Source organism: Ranitomeya imitator, chromosome 6 (assembly GCF_032444005.1).
Source record: "Ranitomeya imitator isolate aRanImi1 chromosome 6, aRanImi1.pri, whole genome shotgun sequence".
NCBI classification, from domain to species: Eukaryota; Metazoa; Chordata; class Amphibia; order Anura; family Dendrobatidae; genus Ranitomeya; species Ranitomeya imitator.
Genome location: NC_091287.1, coordinates 247850472 through 247862690, shown reverse-complemented (window position 1 = coordinate 247862690; position 12219 = coordinate 247850472). Strand labels below are relative to the sequence as shown.

The 12219-nt window shown below is 49.1% G+C and overlaps 1 protein-coding gene across 2 annotated transcripts in view; it reads right to left on the bottom strand.

Moving 5' to 3' along the window:
* Nucleotides 1-11871, bottom strand: part of ABITRAM (actin binding transcription modulator) — an 83482-nt gene extending 71611 nt beyond the window's left edge. For both annotated transcript variants that reach the window (XM_069730573.1, XM_069730574.1), the window contains exon 1: nt 11812-11871. The gene's annotated coding sequence lies outside the window, so the exon portion shown is untranslated. The remainder of the gene's footprint in view (nt 1-11811) is intronic.
* Between the last annotated feature and the right edge of the window lie 348 nt (nt 11872-12219).

Sequence of the window (12219 nt, the reverse complement as noted above, 5' to 3'; positions counted from 1 at the left end):
TAGAAGCGGCTAAACCCTTTCTGTGACCCTCAGGGAGCAAAAAGAGGGAGTCCGATTTGCAGAAGAGGGCAGTCCTAGACATGTACCTCCTGAGAGCCCTTACCACGTCCAAGGTGTGAAGGGCCTTTTCAACCCTATGTCTTGGCTGTGGGCAGAAGGAGGGAAGAACGATATCTTCATTAAGGTGGAAGGATGAAACACCTTGGGAACAAAAGATGGAGATGGACGTAGGACCACTTTGTCCTGGTGGAAGGAAAGGAAGGGTGCCCGGCAGGACAGGGCGGCCAACTCAGACTCGCCTGAAAGAGGTTACTGCCACAAGGAAGGCGACCTTCCAAGAGAGAATCAGCGAGACATCTTGCAGAGGTTCAAAAGGGGACTCCTGAAGAACACTCAGGACCAAATTGAGATTTCACGGCATTCTATAGGGGGGGTACTACGTCAGAGACCCCCAGAACAAAAGTCCTGACAGCAATCTTACGTTGGAACAACATGGATAATGCCACGATCTGACCCTTGAGGGAACGGAGCACCAGACCGGAATCCAAGCCAGCCGAGAAATTCCAGAACGGAGGGAATTGAAAAAAACGAGGAGGACGACATCCACGGAGCCTGCACCATGAGAAGGCGGCTTTCCAGGTGCGGTGATAGATGCGAGCGGAAGACGTCTTGCGAGCGCTTATCATGGTGGCAATGACTTGCTGGGAGATACCAGCGTGAGTTAGGATCCAGTTTTCAACAGCCAATCCTCTAAACGTAGGGCCCCTGAACTCTGGTGGTAGATCGGTCCTTGGCGAAGCAGATCTGGGTGATCTGGTAGTCGCCAGGGAACGTCGGATACGAGTTGAACGAGCTCCGTGTACCACACGCGACGTGGCCAGTCTGGGGTGACTAGGATCAAAGGAACCCCCTCCATCTTGATTTTTTGAATTACCTTCGGTAGTAAAGGAAGAGGAGGAAACACGTACGTGAAGTGGAACTGATGCCATGGGGATATCAGTGCGTCCACCCCGATGGCCTGCGGATCCCGAGAACGTGCTATGAAATTGGGAACTTTTGCGTTCGGACTCGGATCTGATGATGTCCAGACTGGAGTCCCCCCGCGAAGGCAAATCTGCTGGAAGACCTCCGGATGGAGTTCCCATTACCCCGAGGCGAGACCCTGACGGCTGAGAAAATCCACCGCCCAGTTCTCGACACCTGGAATGTGCACTGCAGAAATGGTGGAGCGGTTGTTCTCGGCCCAACAGAGAATGTGGGAGACCTCCCACATCGCCACCCCCTGATGGTTTACGTATGCCACAGCTGTGACGTTGTCTGATTGAATTCGAATTGGGTGACCCGCGAGGGGAAAGTGGAAACGTCTCAGGGCAAATCTGATGGCTTGAATCTCCAAGCTTATCGGAAGTCTCGACTCCACAATCAACCGAGGAGACCGGCGTCGGTAGTCACCACCAGCCAGTGAATTGTGAGAAAAGACCTCCCCTGGATGAGAGATGATTCCAAAGTCCACCATTTGAGCGCTTGCCTGATCCGCGGGGACAGAGGACATGCCCAATTGAGGGATAAGGGACTCCTGTCCCAATTGTCCGGCAGAGCCTGTTGTAAGGTGCGGAGATGCAGTTGGGAGAAGGGAACCGCTTCCATTGCGGCCACCATTTTCCCCAGGATCCTCATGGCAAACCGAATGGAATGAGGAAAGGGACGACAAAGCGTCTGGGTTCCCTGCTGAAGCGCTTGGGCCTTGGACCGAGGAAGCAGGACCAGCCCCTTGGACGTGTCCAGGATAATGCCTAGGAAGGAGATCCGTTGGGCTGGAACGGGGGAGGACTTGTCCAATTTGATCAGCCAGCCCAGGCGTGAAAGAGTATCCAAGGTAATGCGGACGCTTGCTTCGCAGGCATGATAGACGACCTCCTGATCAAAGGTCCGTCCTAAGTATGGCAACACGACCACTCCTCAGGAGTGAAGAATGGCCATGACCGCCGCCATAACCTTTGTGAATACCCTGGGCGCGGTGGTAAGGCCGAAGGGTAAGGCCGTAAATTGAAAATGGTCCTTCTGGATGGCAAAACGCAGGAATCTTTGATGTGGCGGGAAGACTGAGATATTTAGATAAGCATCTTTGATGTCTATTGATGCTAGAAACTCTCCTCTCTCCATTGAGATGACCGACCGGAGGGATTTAATCCTGGAGTGCCAGACCTTTACCTACTTGTTTAAGAGCTTTAGATCCAAAATAGGGGGCACCGTCCCGCCCTTTTTTGGAACTACGAAGAGGTTTGAGTAAAAACCTCTGAATCTCTCGTGTTCTGGAACCGGAACAATGACCCCGTTTCAGCAGAGAGATTCGATGGTGCGGTGAAGTGCGCGAGACTGAGCTCCTGAACTTGGGAGACGAGAGGGGAAAAACCGTGCCGGAGGGGAGGCAGAGAATTCTATTTAGTAACCAGAAGACACCAGGTCTCTGACCCATTCGTCGTGGATGACGGCAAGCCAGACATGTTGAAAGAGAAGCAGGCGTCCGCCTACTTTGGTGGTGTCAACCAGAAAACTCCCTGAGTCAGTGTGAAGGAAATCTGGAGGGCCTGGATCCCCTTGTTCTGGGTTGCCTAGGCTTACCTCGCCAGGACTGATTCGGCCTGTATGAGGTCCAAAGGTCTCTCTCTGTACGTGGAGAGCGTTCTGATCTGGACGAGGCTGTGGAGGTGGACCAGAATGGGCTACTGCGAAAGGGCCGAAAGCGAAAATGTAGATGACGCTGAAAAGCAGTATTAGGCCTGTGCTGCGGGAGGAATTTGCTTTTCCCTCCTGTAGCATCAGAAATAAGCTGGTCTAATTTTTCTCCAAACAGACGTCCACTCTGAAAAGGCAGAGAAATCAAAGACTTTTTAGAAGAGGAATCTGCGCACCACTCTCTAAGGCTGGTTTCACATTGGCGTTTTTTCGGGTGCGTTTTTGCGGTAAAAAACGCAAAAAAACACATGGTGAAAAAACGCATGTAAACGCGTGTAAACGCTGCGTTTTTTTGACGCATGCGTTTTTGCATGTGGTGAAAAAAACGCGGCGTTTTACCGCGTTTACATGCGTTTTTTCATGCGTTTGCGTTTTTTAAACGCATGCAGAAAAATGTGTGACAACTGCCAATCATCAAAATAAAGTAAAAAACCCACTAAAAACAGAAATAGTTAGGGTTAGGGTTAGGGGTAGGGTTAGGGGTAGGGATCATAACACTAACCCTAAAGGGATCCTACCCCTAACCCTAAGGGATCCTAACCCTAACCCTAAGGGATCCTAACCCTAACCCTACCCCTAACCCTACCCCTAACCCTAACCCTACCCCTAACCCTAACCATAAAGGGATTAGGGTTAGGGTTAGGATCCCTTAGGGTTAGGGGTAGGGTTAGGGTTAGGGGTAGGGTTAGGGTTAGGGGTAGGGGTAGGATCCCTTAGGGTTAGGGGTAGGGTTAGGGGTAGGGTTAGGATCCCTTAGGGTTAGGGGTAGGGCTAGGGTTAGGGGTAGGGTTAGGTTCCCTTTATCACCTTTATGCTGGGGGGTGGCATATCAGTGTGTTTTCTAGTTTTTTAGTAAAAAAACGCATGCGTTTTTTACCGCAAAAAACGCATGCACCAAAAAACGCATGCGTCCTCATTGACTCCAATGTATTTTTTGACCCAAAAAAAACGCATGAAAACGCATGCGTTTTTTTTGGGTCCAAAAAACGCTTCTAAAAATACTACAAGTAGCATTTCAGAAAATGAACGCATGCAGTAAAAAAACGCATGCGTCAAAAAACGCGACCAAACGCGTACACAAAAAAACGCATGCGTTTTCAATGTTAAATATAGGAGAAAAAAACGCATGCGTTTTTTTGAAAAAAAAACGCTGCAGACAAAAACGCAAGTGTGAAACCACCCTTAGCCATAGTGCTCTCCTAATGGTGACGACGTTTGAGGCAGCAATTGCAGCACAGTTTGCTGCATCTAAAAATGCATACATCACAGTCTCCAGCCATAGCAATTTTTTTGGCGAGATCCGCCGCCTCAGACGGAAGAGCCTGGTCCTGAATGGATTTTGCAAGGGCATCTGCCCAGAAAACCATTGCTTTTGCGACCCATGCCGCAGCGAAGGAAGGGGATAGAGAGGAACTTGAGGCTTCATATACTGAGCGAGCCAGGGAATCTATTTGGCGCTCTGTGGGATTTTTAAACGAAGCCCCATCAGGTACGGATAAAAGTGTTTTGGTAGCCAAACGTGATAATTGAGGATCTACTAGTGGAGGTTCCGTCCAATCTTTGACAAGATCTGCTGAAAATGGATACTTCGTTTCCAGGGCCTTTTTTCCCGTAAAGCGCTTATCCGGTTGCTCCCTGTGTCGCCGGACTATATGTAAAAAATCCGAATGAGAAGCGAACAACCTTTAGCGCGTGATTTACAGCTTCAATGAGGGAATCCACAGTCGATTGAAACTCCGGAGAATCCTGGTCCAAGGATGCCTCAGACTCATACTCAGAGTAAAGATCGCTGCGAACCCCTGGAGAGGATTAGCGAGAAGTGGAGCTATCAGAGGCTGAATGGCGTGGTGAATGCTCAGGAGAGGTATTGCGGATCCGTTTTTTGGATGTCCGTACCTTCTTCAGATGAGAGCGGCCCCTGCTGGCCAATGATTTCCCTGTAAGGGAGCGGTCTCTTAACCCAGGTAGACGAGTGCCCCGCTCCCCAGAGGGGTCATGAAGGGATTCAATCGCTTTGGCCAACGAAGCCATGGATTGTGACAGTGACGCGGCCCACTCGGGGGGGCTAGGTACACGAGGGTCGGTAGCGGTGGAGGGCTCCTGGGCACATTGGGCATCACAGGCTGAGCAGAGGGGAGCTTTGAGGCCGAGGGAGAGGAGCCTGGCAGGTGGTACACGTAGTGAAAAAGGTGGCATGTACCTTTGTAGCCCTTGACTGCGACATGATGTACCCCAATATAAGTATAAAAAACACTGCTACTGGAAGCGATGTGGCGTAAAGCTGCAGGGAAGCACTTAGTGCAGTCTCCTTACCCAGGTCCTGTGTCCCGCAATGTGATGATGGCGCTGAGTAGGGGAAGACCGGCATCCAGGAGACACATGCAGAAGGCGGTATAGCTGCTGTGCAGTGGGGAAAGATGGCTGCAGAGAGCTGGAAGGTAGTCTCGCAAGAAGCGCCAGGTCTGGGGGCGAAGCCACAAGGGTGATGTGAGCGGTGGGTGGGGACTATCAGGATGCGGCCCGCACTAGGCCGAAGCTGGGGACTAAATTTATGGCTTCGGCCGGCGCGCACCCACGGACCACTGGGAAAGATGCCGCGGAGGCCTGTGGAGTCCCTGTCGCTATGGAGCCCTCCTATGACCGCCGGAAAACGACCCCTCCTGGGTGGCACTTACCCCGATATGAGAGGGATGGCAGATGCCGCAGGACAGAGCTGTGCCCGGGGTAGTCAGGACGGTGCAGGGTTGGGGGAGCCTCCATCCACCATCCCCTTAAAAGGAAGGGTGGAGAGGAACCGTCCGCCTCCTTCCATCATCCGCTTTTTTCAGTGGTGATGCAGTGGGGGCTGCACGGACGCCACAATGTAGAGTGCCTCTGAACATACAAGGGTAAGACCTGGTGGGCAGGGCAAAATGTCCGGCAATAGGCCTGGCTGCAGAAGAGGATACGTGGAGGTGACACTCCATGTGCTCGTTTGTTAAGGGAGGAGAGGAGATCGGTGCCCTTGAAGAGGCCCGTCACCCCTAGAATCAGCCCAGGCAGTGGCATCCCACATCGCAGGAGAGGATACGGAGAGGTAACACTCCCGTACTCGCCTGTTGTTGGTTCGGGGAAATCGGAGCCTTGAAAGGTTCCGTCGCCCCTTCATCCGGGTAAACACGTTAAATAGTAATAAAAAAAATAAGAGAAATTCTGGTCTGAATAGCAGACCCTGTGTGTCTCCTACAGACACTAAGCTTGAACTGTGTCTCTGGAAGCCAGGATGAGGGTGTATACTGCAGGGGAGGAGCTAACTTATTTGTCTCAACTTAGTGTCAGCCTCATAGTGACAGTAGCATAACACCCATGGTCCTGTGTCCCCCAATATGTCAAAGGAAAAATATATTAACTACAAGCCAAACAGAACTTTGGTTTGATTACCACAAAACTCAGACAGGACTGCATGTCTCAGAGACTTTGAGGAGAGCCACGGATTCACAAACCTATTAATATAACTTTATTAGTTTCCGGAATGTTCACACAGATTATCACTCGGTGGGTCCTCAAGATGACATGAAACCACATGGACAGTGCTAAAATGTAGAAATTTTATGTTGTCCTAAAGTAAGAAAATGAAATCTACATCTCCTATATGCAGGTCCAGATTTGTGCAAAAGTTTTAGACAATTTAACTTTAAAAAAAAAAGTCTAAAAGTTGTTGTCAACTTCTGACAATCAGGGAAAAAAATCCAAAACTTAGTGCAATATGCATTTTTCTTCACAATTTGCAACTTTTTAGAACAAACACCGATTCATTTAAGGTACCGTCACACTCAGCGATGCTGCAGCGATATAGACAACGAGCCGATCGCTGCAGCGTCGCTGTTTAGGTCACTGTAGAATGATGCAGGAGCGATCCAGTGACGTAACGGTGACTCACTTATCGTTCTCGCTGGTTGTTAGCTCCATGTAAAAACATTGCTGGCATCGTTGCTTTTGCTCTCAAACATGACGATACACGCCGACCTGACGACGAAATAAAGTTCTGGACTTCTAGATCCGACCAGCGATGTCACAGCGGGATCCTGATCGCTGCTGCGTGTCAAACACAACGAGATCGCGATCCAGGACAATGCAACGTCACGGATCGCTGTCGTTCTCGTTGTAAAGTTGCTGAGTGTGAAGGTACCTTAAGACTGGGAAATTTTATACCAATCTTCATGAAGGTAGAAGATCAAAATTCATTAGGAGGTGTGTGCTGTCATGCGCTACTGCCAAAAATGCATGCAAGGTAGGAGCAAGCACACATTTCTGTTATAATTTACTGCATAAAATTGGCATAAATTTTATGACATAAAACGACATAAAATGACATAAAAACCCAATCCAAGCTCCGCTCACAAATAAAAGTTGGTGAGGACTGGCACGAAAATGCCAAAAATCGTACAGCTGTGAAATGTGCAAAAACGTTGCGACATTTCAACATTTTACGCAACCTTCATTTATTACCAAAAATTGGTATAAACTGTTTGATAAACGTGGATTAAAGACTTAATAATGAAATCAGAAAAGGTGGTGAGCTGACATTTTCAGTCATGGTAGCAATCACTGTTCTAAAGGTACCGTCACACAACGATATCGTTAACGATATCGTTGCTTTTTGTGACGTAGCAACGATATCGTTAACGAAATCGTTATGTGTGACAGCGACCAACAATCAGGCCCCTGCTGGGAGATCGTTGGTCGCTGGGGAAAGTCCAGCACTTTATTTTGTCGCTGGATCTCCCGCTGACATCGCTGAATCGGCGTGTGTGACGCCGATTCAGCGATGTCTTCACTGGTAACCAGGGTAAATATCGGGTTACTAAGCGCAGGGCCGCGCTTAGTAACCCGATGTTTACCCTGGTTAACGTTGTAAATGTAAAAAAAACAAACACTACATACTTACATTCCGGTGTCTGGTCAGGTCCCTCACCGTCAGCTTCCCGCACTGACTGGTGAGCGCCGGCCAGCCGTAAAGCACAGCACAGCGGTGACGTCACCGCTGTACTTTACGGCCCGCGCTCAGTCAGTGCGGGAAGCTGAAGGCGAGGGACATGACCAGACACCGGGAATGTAAGTATGTAGTGTTTGTTTTTTTACATTTACACTGGTATCCAGGGTAAACATCGGGTTACTAAGCGCGGCCCTGCGCTTAGTAACCCGATGTTTACCCTGGTTACCAGGGGACTTCGGCATCGTTGGTCGCTGGAGAGCTGTCTGTGTGACAGCTCTCCAGCGACCAAACAGCGACGCTGCAGCGATCGACATCGTTGTCAGTATCGCTGCAGCGTCGCTTAGTGTGACGGTACCTTTACTGTGTTTGGGAGCCATTACCCCCTCTATTCACTACAACAATATGGCTCACAGCAATTTGTAGATAAGCAAATCTTCAAGCTGTGCACCAAAGGAACTTGAAGCTCAGAAGCATTGTGGGGTTCAAGTGATGAGACATGCACTGATAGGCAGGACAGGAGAACTTTTATCCCAGTTACAAACTGGAGTGTGAGGTGGGATGCCAGACTGCCGCTCCATTCATTCTCTATGAGTCTGCTGATAGAAGCCGAATGTAGCAATCGGCAGCCCCATGGGGAGTGAATGGAGCAGAGGTGGAACATGTGCAATGGTGCTCCTCTCTAACTGCGAGTCAACAAATATTTCTATTCAAATCATGCTAGCAGAATAATAATCTTTATTTTTATATAGCGCTAACGTATTCCACAGCGCTTTACAGTTTGCACACATCATCATCGCTGTCCCCGTTGGGGCTCACAATCTAAATTCCCTATCAGTATGTCTTTTTGAATGTGGGAGGAAACCGGAGTACCCGGAGGAAACCCACGCAAACACGGAGAGAACATACAAACTCTTTGCAGATGTTGTCCTTGGTGGGGTTTGAACCCAGGACTCCATCGCTGCAAGGTGCTAACCACTGTGCTGCCCTACAACAAATACCAATATCCAGTGCGGTAGGGAACAGCAGACCCTCACAGCTCCCATACATAGTATTACTGTGCTGCAGGACCCCTCTGGATACATCCCAATATCCTGTGTGGTAGGGAGCAGCAGACGCTCACAGCTCCCATACATAATATCACTGTTCTGCAGGATCCCTGGATACATCCCTCTATCCCGTGTGGTAGGGAACAGCAGACCCTCACCGCTACCATACATAATATTACTGTGCTGCAGGACCCCTGGATACCTCCCAATAGCCCGTGTGGTAGGGGGCACAGACCCTCACAGCTCCCATACATAATATCACTATGCTGCATGACCCCTGGATACATCCCTATATCCCGTGTTGTAGGGAGCAGCAGACCCTCACCGCTCCCATACATAGTATTACTGTGCTGCAAGAACCCTGGATACATCCCTATATTCTGTGTGGTAGGGAGCAGCAGACCCTCACCGCTCCCATAAATATTACTGTGCTGCAGGACCCCTGGATATAGCCCAATATCCCGTGTGGTAGAGAGCAGCAGACCCTCACCGCTCCCATACATAATATCACTGTTCTGCAGGACCCCTGGATACAGCCCTATATCCCGTGTAGTAGGGAGCAGCAGACCCTCACCGCTCCCATCTACTATATAATTGTCTAAGGCAGGGGTGTCAAACTGCATTCCTTGAGGGCTGCAAACAGGTCATGTTTTCAGGATTTCCTTTTACTGCACAGGTGATAATTTAGGCTGCTTTCACACATCCGGTTTTTGGTTTCAGGCTAAATCCGGCAAATTTGCAAAAAAATGGATCCGGTGTAAATTGTGAAAAACTGATGCACTGGATCCGTTTTTTAGCTGGATCCGGCTCTCTGTACTGCGCATGGGTGAGAGAGAGAGATTCCATGCCAGGAACAAAAACAAAGCTTCTGGGCATGCTCAATGTATAAAAAACGGATTCAGTCGCCGGATACGTTCAGTCACACATCCGTTCCATGCGTTTATTGCCGGATCCGTCCATTCAGGCTTTTTTGCCGGACACAAAAAACGTTGCAGGAGACGTTTTTTGTGTCCGGCAAAAAAGCCTGAAGGGACGGATCTGGCACAAAACGGATGAAACGCATGTCCTTCAGGCACAATCCGGCGCTAATACAACTGTATGGGTAAAAAACGGATCCGGCGTAAGATAAAAACGGATCCAGATTGTGCCTGAAAGAAAAAACCTGATGTGTGAAAGCAGCCTTAATCACCAACTCATTATTTGTGTAGGTGATTAAATTATCACCTGTGCAGTACAAGGAAATCCTGAAAACATGATCTGTTTGCAACCCTCAAGGAATGCAGTTTTACACCCCTGGTCTAAGGGTCACTTCCGTCTGTCCTGTCTGTCTGTCGCGGATATTCATTGGTCGTGGCCTCTGTCATGGAAATTCAAGTCGCTGATTGGTCGTGGGCGTTCTGCCACGACCAATCAGCGACGGGCAGTCCGCCAGCAAAATGGCCGCTCCTTCCTCCCCGCAGTCAGTGCCCGCTCCATTCTCCCCTCACACAGGGTTAATGCCAGCGTTAATGGACCACGGTGTAATGAACTCCATTAACGCAGCTATTAACCCTGTGTGACCAACTTTACACTATTGATGCTGCGTATGCAGCATCGATAGTAAAAAGATCTAATGTTACAAATAATCATAAAAAAAAAAAAAAAAACGTTATTCTCACCCTCCGACGTGGTGCGCTGTCCTTGGCAGTGCAAGCGGCAGGCTCCGATGCCAAGGATGCTATGCGAGGACCTTCCATGACGTCACGGTCATGTGACCGCGACGTCATCACAGGTCCTGCGCTCATACCAACCCTGGGACCGGAAGCTGCCAAGTGCACCGCACACAGGCGACAGGACTACAAGGGCTCCCTCGGAAGGTGAGTATATGTTTATTTTTTATTTTAAGTCTTTTTTAACCTGTTACATATGTGACTGGGCAATATACTACGTGGCTGGCCAGTATACTATATGGCTCTGTGCAATATACGTGACTGAGCAATATACTACGTGGCTGGGCAATATACTACGTGACTGTGCTGTATACTACGTGGCTCTGTGCTGTATACTACGTGGCTGGGCAATATACTACGTGACTGGGCAATATACCACGTGGCTGGGCAACATACTACGTGGCTGGGCAATATACTACGTGGCTGGGCAATATACTACGTGACTGTGCTGTATACTACATGACTGGGCAATATACTATGTGACTGGGCAATATACTATGTGGCTCTGTGCTGTATACTACGTGACTGGGCAATATACTACGTGGCTCTGTGCTGTATACTACATGACTGGGCAATATACTACATGACTAGGCAACATACTACGTGGCTGGGCAATATACTACGTGGCTGGGCAATATACTACGTGGCTGGGCAATATACTACGTGACTGTGCTGTATACTACATGACTGGGCAATATACTACGTGACTGTGCTGTATACTACATGACTGGGCAATATACTATGTGACTGGGCAATATACTACGTGGCTCTGTGCTGTATACTACGTGACTGGGCAATATACTACGTGGCTCTGTGCTGTATACTACGTGACTGGGCAATATACTACGTGGCTCTGTGCTGTATACTACGTGACTGGGCAATATACTACGTGGCTGTGCTGTATACTACGTGGCTGGGCAATATACTACGTGACTGTGCTGTATACTACATGACTGGGCAATATACTATGTGACTGGGCAATATACTACGTGGCTCTGTGCTGTATACTACGTGACTGGGCAATATACTACGTGGCTCTGTGCTGTATACTACGTGACTGGGCAATATACTACGTGGCTCTGTGCTGTATACTTCGTGACTGGGCAATATACTACGTGGCTCTGTGCTGTATACTACGTGACTGGGCAATATACTACATGACTAGGCAATATCAGGAAGGTAACATGTCAGTAAATCCAGAGGAACACTCTCCCCGTAATGGACTCGACGTCCAGCCAGCACACCAAGCTCCAGTATTTAAGCTGTGCTGGGACTTGTAGCTCCACCACTGCAGGTGACTACACAGGTCCGGCAGCTGCACAGCCGTCACTCACACTGCGCTCACCTCACGTGCTCTGCGCGCTTACACCGGGGCTGGGACAAAGTCAAACACCAGACTATTTCCGGGATGCACTTTCGTCTCGAAGATCAGCTGCAGATTGGCGCCCGCTGATTCCTCACAGACTGATGCGGCCGCAGTGGCGCAGGGAGCGCTGAGGTTCTGCCGCAGTAAAGCAGCAAAAAAAAAAAAAAACAAGGAAACTCTTTGCTAAGTGCTTTTAGGGAAGAGCCTTTTTAATTTGCTGCCTTTAAGCTAGCAATTTGTTTTGCGCCTTTGCCCCTTCTTTCATAACTGTCTCACTATGGCTGTTTTATGTCAGACGAGTTGTTGTTCTTATTATCTGCCTAAAATGGTGTAAAAAAAAAAAAAATAATAAATTACTTCTGCCATTGTTTTTCGGGGTTTTGTTCT